The following is a 12,566-nucleotide window of genomic DNA, read 5'->3' as shown; positions in this document are numbered from 1 at the left end:
TCCACACCCCAGTTTATGTGGCCCTCTACTTTTGTATTGCTGTCTCATGGACAGTCCCATTTCTCACATTCCTTTGTGGCTCTACAGTTTACACAGATATTTTGCACGTCTAATTTAACCTTTACAATAAGCAAGTGAACTCCCATAAACTGAGCTCAGCCTAGCTGATAGATATGAAAGAGCCAGATTAGAACCCTGGTTCATGAGTCTACTCTGCTTTTCCTTACACCACCTAACCTTTCCCTATCTGTTGTTATTAGAATGATTGCTAATATTTAAAGAGTATTTATGTAAGCATGTAGTGCATTAAATGTTCTATGTGAGTTATTCCTTTATTGTCATTGTTACTGTTTTTTTAACCTCAAGTTTATTAAGGTGTAATTTATACAAGGTAAAATTTACCCTTTTTAGTTCTATGACTTTTAAAAAACTTAGGCAGCTATGTAATTACCACTATAATCAAGATATAGAATATTTCCCTCATTCCAAAAGTTTCCTGGTGCCTCTTTGTGGTTAGTCCCCTCCCTCCACACCCAGCCCCTGGACTTTTATCTACATTTTTAGTTGTGTAAAAAGGCAGAGAAAAGTTAAGTAATTTGCCCCAAATCACACAGCTAGCAAGTCAGAGAGCCAATATTGAACTCTAGGCAGTTTGGCTCCACAGTCACTGCTTTAACTACCACTGTATACTGCATTCACATAAGATTTGGATCTGGCTTTGTTTAGTCAACAAATACAGTAGATTCTAGTGAAGTTGCTGGGACACTGAATCAGCAAATACTGAACCATTGCTCCTAGTGGAAATACAGAGTTAGGTTCCTATGAGCCTCTGGTCACAACATTTTCATCAACTGACCACTTATAATCTTGTTTTATGTGCGTTTCTGCTTAAAGACACCTTACTTAATATATATTGATTCGTTAGCACTTAACTCATAGCCAACAGCACTGTAATTCATGTCCAAAGGAAGCTTATCTAACACATGTATCTTCTCTAAAAGGCACATCACAGCCTTACTGTGCTTAGAAATATTAGGCAGTGCTTAAGCACTATGCTTAGGTGACATTTTAAATTGCCAAGTAACCTACAAAAGTCACAAAAATGTGAAAAAGTGGCACTAATAGACTGTGAAAAAAGCCACTTGTTTACAGTTTGACAGCTGAAACAAGAAGGGAGAGCATCACCTTGTTTGACCTCAGCTAGGAAAATGTGTGTTGCATGGCTCAAGTCCATAAATGACTGCAAAAACTTCTCGAGTATTGATTTTAGGGTTATAAGTAAATTTAGCTAGTAGGCAAATTCACAAATATGAAATCCATGAAAGATGAGAATTGACTGTTTTTGTTTTAGTGTCCTTAACACTGGAATTACCATGTTGACCAAGATAGCCCCTTGTTCATTAGGTACTTGCAGTCTGGTGCAGGATACAATCTAGCAATTTTAACAGATATAGTAAGTGCTACTAAAGAAATAACTACAGAGTGCTGAAAAAAGGAGCTCCTCTTCATCTAGTCTAGGTGTTGTCCAGTTGAAATATAAGGCAAGCCACATGTAATTTTGAGTTTTCTTATAGCCACATAAAAAAGTTAAAGAAGATGAAATTAATTTCAATAATATATTTTATTTAACCCAATACATGTGAAATATTATTTCACATGTAACCAATATAAAAATTATTAATAAGATGATTTTACTTTTTTTTATAGTAAGCCTTCAAAATCTGGTGTACGGTACACCTTAATCCAGAGTAGCCACGTTTCAAGTGTTTAACAGCTGTGTGTGACTGGTGGCTATCATATTAGACACCACAGGTCTAGAAGATTTTGAGACTGCTTCTCTGGGGATGATATCTTAATTTGACATCTGAAAAATGAGTAGAAGTTAGCAACAAGGAGGGATTTGGAAAAGACATTTTAGGCAAAGGGATTGGAGATATAAAGGCCTATAGGTGACAGAATTGTGGCATCATCCTGGACTGCAAATGGTTTAGTGTGATTGGTACATACTATAAAAGCAGATGGGTGAATTTGGATCTTCTCCCAAGGGCAATAGAGAAACACTGAGACAATACATTTAAGAAAACGACAAGAAGATATTTTTTATTTAGAAAGACCATTCTTTTATGATATGGAGATTTTTTTAGGGAGAAAATATTGGCAATAGGAAACCAATTAGGAAGAAATAGTTACATTGGTCAACAAAGGTGGTGACTATAAGAACATAGAGAAAATAGATTCAAGAGAATTATAAGGGCAAATGGAAAGAATATCATAATTAAGTAAATGTTGGGGGTCAAAATGGGAAGGGAGACACAGGGTGTGAAGAATAGGAAAGAGTCAAATTAAGAACTGGGAGGGTGGTGGTACCATTCATTGAGATAGAAAATATGAGAGAAAAAGTAACTTTCTAGGGAAAGTTGAGTTCACTTTGGGCAAATCATGTTTAAGATTCCTAAGGGAGACAGATATATCTTAAATAGAGATAGACATTTGTGAATCATCAGTATATAGATGATGATTAAAGTTAAAGCAAGAGACTGACTTTGGCTTTAAGGAGACACATAGACTGAAAGTAAAGGGATGGAAAAAGATATTCTATGCAAGTGGAAAGCAAAAGAAAGCTGGAATAGCCATACTTATTTCAGACAATATAGACTTTAAGACAGAGACTGTAATAGACAAAGAAGTTCATATAATGATATAGGGGTCAATCCAGTAAGAGGATATAATATTTGTAAATAGTTATGCACCCCACATAGGAGCACATAAATATATAAAGCAAATATTAACAGATCTATAGCACTACAGTAATAGTAGAGGACTTTGATACCCTACTTTCAACAATGGATAGATCATCCAGACAGAAAATCAATGAGGAAGCATTGGACTTAAACTATACGTTAGACCAGATGGACTTAACATACATTTACATTCCAACCAACCAACAGCAGCAGCAAACACATTCTTCTCAAGCACACATGGAACATTCCCCAGGATAGATCATATGTTAGGCCACAAAAAAGTCTTAATAAATTTAAGAAGATTGAAATCATATCAAGCATCTTTTCTGACCATAATGGTATAAAAATGAGATATCAATTATATGAAGAAAACTGGAAAATTCTCATTATGTGGAGATTAAACAACATGCTATTAAACAGCCAATGGATCAAGAAGAAATCAGAAGAGAAATCAAAAAATATCTTGAGACAAATGCAAATGGAAACACAACATACCCAAACTCATGGGATGCCACAAAGTAGTTCTTAAAGGGAAATTTACACCAATAAATGCCTACATTAGGAAAAAATAAAGATCTCAAAAAAACAACCTAACTTTACATCTCAAGGAACTAGAAAAATAAGAACAAACTATGCCTAAAGTTAATAGAAGAAAGGAAATAACAAAGATCAGAGTGAAAATAAATGAAATAGAGACTAGAAAGACAATAGAAAAGATCAATAAGACTGAGAGCTGGTTTTTAAAAAAGATAAACAAAATAGACAAACCTTTAGCTAGACCTGCCAAGAAAAAAGAGAAAGGACTCAAATAAAATTATAAATGAAAGGAGAGACATTACAACTGATACCACAGAAATACATAGAATCATAAGAGAGTACTGTGAACAATTATATGCCAACCAATTGGACAACTGAGAGGAAATGAATAAATTCATAGAAACCTACAACCTACCAAGATGGAATCATGAAAAATAGAAAATCTGAACAGACCAGTTACTAGTAAGGAAACTGAATCAGTAATCAAAACCTCCCAACAAAGAAAAGTCCAGGACCAGATGGCTTCACTGGTGAATTCTACCAAACATTTAAGGAAGAATTAATACCAGTCCTTCTCAAGCTTTTCCAAAAAGATTGAAGAAGAAGGATCACTTCTTTTTTTTTTTTTTTAAAGTTCATTTATCTCTATTTATTTTACCGAAATTAGAATTGAAAAAGACTTTGACAAAACGTGGAATTGTAATGTGAAAGTAAGAGTGATGAAAACAAACTGTTAATAAAGAATAAACAAGTGCAGAGATGGTGGCAGGTGGCTTTGTCTTTTAAAAAAACACCTGTCTGCCCACGTGGGCAGCGGTGGCTCTGCACTGAGGCCACCCACCTTCCCTTCCGCCGGGCAGCATGCGTGAGGCCCCAGGGGATGTTGCCCAGGTCCCCCTTGGAGCAGCCAGGCCCACTGGGCGCTGTCACAGCCCTGCGGCTCGGGGGCTCTCCAGGCTCTGCTGGCGGCTCCAGGCCCGGGTGGCTGGCGTGTCCTGCAGCCAGCAGCTCTCATGAAGGATCACTTCTAAACTCATTTTCCAAGGCCAGCAATACCCTGATACGAAAAGCAGAGAAGGACTGTACAAGAAAAGAAAATTACAGGTCAATATCCCTGATGAACATATATGCAAAAATCCTCAACAAAATATTGGCAAATTGAACTCAAAAGTACATTAAAAGGATAAAACACCACGATCAAATGGGATTTATTCCAGGGATGCAAGGGTGGTTCAACATCTGCAAAGCAATCAATGTGATACACCATATTAACAAAATGAAGGATAAAAATTATATGGTCATCTCAATAGATACAGAAAAAGCATTTGACAAAGTTCAACATCCAGGGCTGGCCCAGTGCATAGCGGTTAAGTTTGCGCATTCTGCTTCGGCAGCCTGGGGTTCGCCAGTTTGGATCTTGGACATGGACCTACTCACCACTCATCAACCCGTGCTGAAGCGGCCTCCCATATAGAAGAGCTACAACTTTACAACTATGATATGCAACTATGCTCTGGGGCTTTGGGGAGAAAAAAGAAAAAAAAATTCAACATCCATCCATGATAAAAATTCTCAACAAACTGTGTATAGAGGAACTGTACCTCAATGTAATAAAGGCCGTAAATGACAAGCCCATAGTTAACATCACACTCAATGGTGAAAAGCAGCAAGCTTTTCAAGAGACAAGCTTTTCAACAAGACAAGGATGCCCACTTTCACCATTTTTATTCAACATAGTACTGGAAGACCTAACCATAGAAATTAGGCAAGAAAAAGAAATAAAAGGCATCCAAATTGGAAAAGAAGAAGTAAAATTGTCTCTATTTGCTGGTGATATTATATTACATACAGAAAAGCCTAAAGACTCCACCAAAAGAACTGTTGGAACTAATAAACTAATGCAGTAAAGTTGCAGGATATAAAATCAGAATACAAAAAATAGTTGTATTTCTATACACTAACAATGAGCTATCAGAAAGAGAAAAGAAGGGCCAGCCCCATGGCTCAGCGGTTAAGTGCGCGTGCTCTGCTACTGGCGGGCCAGGTTCGGATTCCGGGCGCACACTGATGCACCGCTTCTCCGGCCATGCTGAGGCCGCATCCCACATACAGCAACTGGAGGGATCTGCAGCTATGACATACAGCTATCTACTGGGGCTTTGGGGGAAAAAATGAGGAGGATTGGCAATAGATGTTAGCTCAGAGCTGGTCTTCCTCGGCAAAAAGAGGTGGATTAGCATGGATGTTAGCTCAGGGCTGATCTTCCTCACAAAAAAAAAAAAGAGAGAGAGAGAAAAGAAAATAATCCCTGGCCTCCTGGTGCTTACCACAGGCTGTGTTCTTACACTGACTGTATAGAAAGAGGAGGCAGAGTAAACCCATACCATATATACCTCATCCCAGGCCCTTTGCCTGGTCTGCATTGTGAATGGGGGGACAAGGGAAAAAAAAAGAAGAAAATAATCCCTTCTACAATTGCTTCAAAAAGAATGAAATACCTATGAATAAGTTTAACCGAGGAGGTGAAAGACTTGTACGCTGTAAAACCTAAGACTTTGATGAAAGAAATTGAAGAAAACACAAAGAAATGGAAAGATATTTTGTGCTTGTGGATTGAAAGAATTAATATTGTTAAAATGTCCAAAGTACTCAAATCCCTATTAAAATTCCAATGGCATTTTTCACATAAATAGTAAATCTTAAAATTTGTATGGAACCACAAAAGACCCCAAATAGCCAAAGAATCTTGAAAAAGAGCAAAGCTGGAAGCATCACACGCCCTGATTTCAAACTATATTACAAAGCTATAGGAGTCAAATCAGTGTGGTATTGGCATAAAAACAGACACATAGATCAATGGACTAGAAAAGGAGCCTAGACATAAACCTGTTCCTGTATGACCAATTAATTTACAACAATGAAGCCAAGAATATACAATGGGGAAAAGATAGTCTCTTCAATAAACGGTGTTGGGAAAACTGAATAGCCACATGCAAAAGAATGAAACTGGACCCCTATCTTACACTGTGCACAAAAATCAAATCAAAGTGGATTAAAGACTTGAACATAAGACCTGAAACTGTAAAACTCCTAGAAGAAAACATACTGGATAAGCTCCTTGACATTGGTCTTGGCAATGAATTTTTGGATTTTTCACTAAAAGCAAAGGCAACAAAAGCAAAAATGAACAATTGGGACTACATCATACTTAAAAGCTTCTGCACAGCAAAGGAAACCATCAACAAAATGAAAAGGCAACCTGTGGAATGGGAGAAAATATTTGCAAGTCATACATCTGATAAGGGATTAATATCCAAAATATATAAAGAATTCATACAATTCAATAGCAAAAAAAAAACACAATCTGATTAAAAAATGGGCAAAGGAACTGGATAGACATATTTTCAAAGAAGATATACAAATGACCAACAGGTACGTGAAAAGGAGCTCAACAGCACTAATCTTTAGGAAAATGCAAATCAAAGTCACAGTGAGATATCAACTCACACCTGTTACAATGACTATCTTCAAAAAGACAAGAAATAACAAGTGTTGGCAAGGATGTGAAGAAAAGGAAAGCCCTGTGCACTGTTCTTGGGAATGTAAAATGGTGCAGCTGCTGTGGAAAACAGCATGGAGGTTCCCCCAAAAATTAAAAATAGAACTACCATATGATCCAGCAATTCCACTTTTGGGTATATATTCAAGGGAATGAAAATAGGATATTGAAGATACACACACACACACAGGAATATTATTCAGCCACAAGAGAGAAGGAAATCCTGCCTTTTGTGACACATAGATGGACCTTGAGGGTATCATGCTAAGTTAAATAAGCCAGAGAGAGAAAGATAAATACTGCATTTAAATTCCATTGTATGTGGAATCTTAAAAAAAGTAAAACTCATAGAAACTGAGAGTAGAAAATTGTTTCCAGGAGCTGAGGGTTGGGGGAGATAGGGAGAAGTTGGTAAAAGGGCACAAACTCTCAGCTATAAGATGAATAAGGTCTAAGAATTTAATGTATAACATAGTGACTATAGTTGATAACACTGTATTGTATAAGAGAGTAGAACTTAAATGTTCTCACCAAAAAAAAAAAAAAAGATAAATATACAACATGATGGATGTGTTAATTACCTAGATGGGAGGAATCCTTTCACAGTGTTTATGTATGTCAAATCATCATGATGTACAATTTAATTTTCCTACAATTTTATTTTTCAATTATACTTCAATAAAGTTGAAAAAAAGAATGTAAAATATCTCATTAATAATTTCATATATTGATTATATGTTGAAATGGTATTTTAAATATGTTAGATTAAAAATATACTATCAATTTTAAAAGAATCATATGGGGCAAATAGAAAAAAAATAGCAAAGAGATATACCTAAATTTAACCATATCAATAATTACATTAAATGTAAATGGATTAAACATGCCAATTAAAAGGCAGAGATTGGCAGACTAGAGAATCTCACAATACCTAACTATATGCCATCTACAGGAAACATTTTAAAAATAAAGACACACATAGGTTGAAAGTAAAGGGATGAAAAAATAGATACCATTCAAACAGTAAGTGTTAAAATATTAGAGTGGCCATATTGATGTCAGATAAAGTAGACCTCAAGACAGAGTATTGCCAAGGAAAAGAGACATTTCATGATAATAAAAGAATCAAATCATTAGGAAAATCCAAGTGTGTATATGCCTAATAATAGAGCTTAAGAATGCGTGAAGCAAAAACTGAGAGAACTAAATGAAGACATAGACAAGTCCAGAATCACAGTTGGGTATTTTTAAATACCTCTCTCAGCAATTTATGAAACAATAGATACAACATCATTAAGAATGTTGTATAGCTTAATAAGATCATTAATAAGACCTGATGGACATTTCTAGAGCACCAAACCCCAAAACTGCAGAATACATATTGAATTCAAGTACACATTGATCATCATCCAAAATATGCTGGGTCAATTTTCAGAAAACATTTGCTGACCTTAATGGAATTAAATTGGAACTCAATAAGATATATTTAAAAACTGGGAATATTTAGAAATTAAGATACACTTGTAAATAATCTGTAGGTCAAATAGAAAAAAACAAAGAAAATGAGAAAATACGTTAAATTGAATAACAAAGATACAATATATCTAAATTTGTAGACTACAGCTAAAACAGCTTTAGAGGAAAAATGATAGCTTTAAATGTTTATTTTAGAAAAGGAAAAAAAATTTTTTTTTTTTTGGTGAGGAAGATTAGCTCTGAGCTAACTTCTGTTGCTAATTCTCCTCTTTTTGCTGAGGAAGATTGACCGTGGGCCAACATCTGTGCCCATCTTCCTCCACTTTATATGTGGGACACCTGCCACAGCATGGCTTGACAAAGGTGCATAAGTCCATGCCTGGGATCCGAACCTGTGAACGCCAGACTGCCAGAGTGGAGTGCGCAAACTCAATCACTGCACCACCGGGGTGGCCCTAGAAAAGGATAAAATTTTTAGATCAATGGTGTAGATTTCCGCCTTAAGAAGCTGGTGAAAGAAGGGCAAAGTAAACTCATAGCAGAGGTCTGCAAACTTTTCCTATAAAGGTCCACATAATAAGTATTTTAGGTTTTGTGGGCCATGTACACTCTGTTGCAACTACTCAACTCTACCATTGTAGCCTGAAAGCAGACATAGACAATATGTAAAATGTGAGCACGGCTGTGTTCCAATAAAATATTATTGACAGAAACAAGAGGTGCGCTAAATTTGTCCTGTGGGTTGTAGTTTGCAAACCCATGATCTAGAGTAAATAGAAAGAAGGAAAGAATAAATATAAGCGCAGGATCAATGAGGTATTTAAAAATTAGAGAAAATAGCCAATGTTGAATGTCGGTTATTGAAAACATTAATTAAATTGATAAATCTCCAGCTAGCCTGGTAAAGAGAAAAAAAATAGAATATACAAATGACCAATATCAGGAATGAAAGAAGGGATATCACCATAGATCTTACACATAATAAAAGGGTAATACAGGAATATTATGAACAACTTATGGCAATATTTTTAACAAATTAGATGAAATGGATAAATCTTTGAAAAATGCAACATCCCAAAATGGACACAAGGTGAAACAGAAAATCAGAATAGCCCTATATTTATTTTTAAAAATTCAACTCATTATCAAAAAAAAAACCTTCCCGGAAAGAAAGCTCCCGATGTTTTCTGCTGAATTCTATCAAAATTTTAAGGAATAAATAATACCAAGTTCATACCAACTCTTTTAGAACATAGAGAACACTCCTCAACACATTTTTTGAGGCCAGCATAACCCTGTTTCCAGCTCCTGACAATTGCAAGAAAATTACAATCCAATAACCCTTGTAAAAATAGATGCCAAAATTCTTAACAAAGTATTAGCAAGATGAATCCACCATATATGTAATAAAGGGTAATACATCATGATCAAGAAGTCAAGAGGGATTCACCTCAGAAAAGAAGGTTTGTTCAATATTTGAAAATCAATGTAGTAATAAATGGTTCTTTATGACCTTGAATTAGACAATGGTTTCTTAAACATGGCACCAAAAGCACAAGTGATAAAAGAAAAAAGATAGATAAATTGCACTTCATCAAAATTAAAAATGTTTGCACTTCAAAGGACACCATTGAGAAAGTGAAAAGAAAACTCATGGAATGGGAGCAAATGTTTACAAATCATATATCTGATAAGGGATTTGTATCCAGAATATGTAAAGAACTCTTACAACTTAACAGTAAACAAATAACCCAATTTTAATAATTGGCAAAGAATTTGAGTAGACATTTCTCCAAAGAAGATATAGAAATGGTCATTAAGCACATAAAAAGATTATCAACATTATTAGTTATTAGTGAAATGCATATCAAAACTGCAATGAGATCCCACTTTACACTTACTAGGATGGCTTAAATAAAAAACACAGACAATAACATTTGTCGGCGAGGATGTGGAGAAATTGGACCTTCATACATTGCTGGTGGGATTGTAAAACGATGCAGCTGCTTTGGAAAACAGTTTGACAGTTTCTCAAAATGTTAAACATAGAGTCAGCATGTGACCTAGCAATTCTATACTTAGTTACGTACCAAAGAGAATTGAAACCATACATTCCCTCAGAAACTTATACACTAATGTTCATAACAGCATTATTCATCATAGTAAAGAAGTGGAAACAACCTAAGTGTTCATCAGTTAGTTGGTGAATGGATAAAATGTGCTATTCCATGTAATGGAATATTCAGCAATAAAAAAGGAATGAAGTGCTTATAAACAGTACAATATGGATGAGCCTTAAAGAATTATGCTACATGAAAAAACCCAGTCACAAAAGGCTGCATATTGAGTGATTCCATTTATGTAAAGTGTCTAGAATGGGCAAATCTATAGAAACAGACAGTAGATTGTGGTTGCCAGGGCCTGGGTGGAGGGGAGAATGAGAGGTGACTCCTAATGGGTAAAAGGTTTCTTTTTGGGTGATGAAAATGTACTGAAATGTTGCACAACTCTGAATATACTAAAAATCACTGAATTGTACATTTTAAAAGGAGAATTTTAGGGTATGTGAATTATACCTCATTAAATCTGTTATTTAAAAAAAGATAGAAAGTAAGGATCAATACTTGTTCACTCAGCAGAAATAACTTTGACATACTATACTGAAGGTCCTTTTGCAAACCTATTTCTTTGTATGCTTTATATGAAAAGTTCCATTTGTTATCATGACTTTCCTAAATATTAATAAAAAAGAGATAGAAAAAATCAATATAATTCACTGTAGTAAAAGAGAAATGTTGAAAAATCATCTGATCATTTCAATAGATGCAGAAAAAGCATCTGACAAAATTCAATACCCATTCCTGAGAAAAACTCACAGAAAACTATGGCTATAAAGGAACTCCTTCAACCCAATAAATGACATCTATGAAAAAAAACCAACAACTAACATCATACTCAACAATAAAATACTGAATGTGTTCTCTTTGTATTTCTTTTCTATTGTTGCCATAACAAATTACTACAAATTCAGTGCCCTAAAATAACACCCATTTTCAAATCCTACAGTTCTGTACATAAGTCTATGCACAGTGTGGCTCATTTTGTTCTCTGCTCTGGATTTTAGCAGGCCAAATTCAAGGTGTTGGCAGGGTTATGTTTTTTTCTGGAGGCTCTAAGGATTAATCCACTTCCACGCTCATTCATATTGTTGCAGTTGTAATACTGGGGTCCTGTTTCTTTGCTGGCTGTCGGTTGGAGATTATTCTCAATTTGTACAGGCCCCTTGTGTTCCTTGGCTCATGGCTCCCTTCTTCCATCTTCAAAACAAGCAGTAGCAGGTCAAGTTCTTATGCTTTGAATCTCTCTGGCCTTCCTTTCTTCATCATCTTTCCTCTGCTACTTCCTCTTCTTCAGCATCTCTCTAACTGACTTTTCTGCCTTCCTCTTCTACTTTTAAGGTCTCATGTGATTACATTGGGCCCAATAGGATAATCTTCCTAATTTGAGGTTAGCTGATTAGTAACCTTAATTCCATCTTCAGAGTCCCTATGCAGCAGTACCTAGATTAGTATTTGATTAAATAATCAGGGGATGGGAATCTTGGGGGACATTTTTAGAATTCTGTCTGCAATATCCTCTAAGAACAGGAACAAGACAAGGATGTCTATTGTAACCACTTTTATTCAGCATTGTATTGGAGATTCTATCCAGTTCAACAAAGTGAAAAAAAGAAATAAAAGGTATAAAGATCAAAAGTTACTTTATCAATGATGTCGTGATCATCTATGTTGAAAATCTCAAGGAATCAAAAAAAGGGGACTAGAATTAACAAGTGACCTTACTAGAATTAATAAGTGAGGATACAAGGCCAACAGGAAAAGCAATTATATTTCTATGTTAGCAATGAACAATTGGAAATTAAATATTTCAAAAGAAGGAACCATTTATAATAGCACCAAAAAATTAAATACTTATAAATTAAATGTGTAACACCTATATATTGAAAACTACAAAATATTCTGGAGATAAACTAAAGAAGACCTAAATAATTGAAGAAATATACCATGTTCATGGATCAGAAGACACAATATTGTTAAGATGTCAGTACTTCCTAAATTGTTCCATAGATTAAATACAATCCTAATCAAAATCCCAGTAGGCTTTTGTGTATAAAATGACAAGCTTATTATAAAATTTACATGGAAATACCAAGGACCTAGAATAACCAAAGTAATTTATAAAAAGATGAACAA

General features: G+C 35.1%; 1 non-coding gene across 1 annotated transcript; it reads left to right on the top strand.

Moving 5' to 3' along the window:
- Window positions 1-5,588: 5,588 nt before the first annotated feature.
- Window positions 5,589-5,720, top strand: LOC131415106 (small nucleolar RNA SNORA51). Its single transcript, XR_009222336.1, has one exon. It is a non-coding gene; the product is annotated as a small nucleolar RNA SNORA51 (small nucleolar RNA).
- Window positions 5,721-12,566: the final 6,846 nt, after the last annotated feature.

Source organism: Diceros bicornis, chromosome 15 (genome assembly GCF_020826845.1).
Source record: "Diceros bicornis minor isolate mBicDic1 chromosome 15, mDicBic1.mat.cur, whole genome shotgun sequence".
NCBI lineage: Eukaryota > Metazoa > Chordata > Mammalia > Perissodactyla > Rhinocerotidae > Diceros > Diceros bicornis.
The sequence above is the reverse complement of the archived record's forward strand: the minus strand, read 5'-3'. Positions and strand labels throughout refer to the sequence as shown.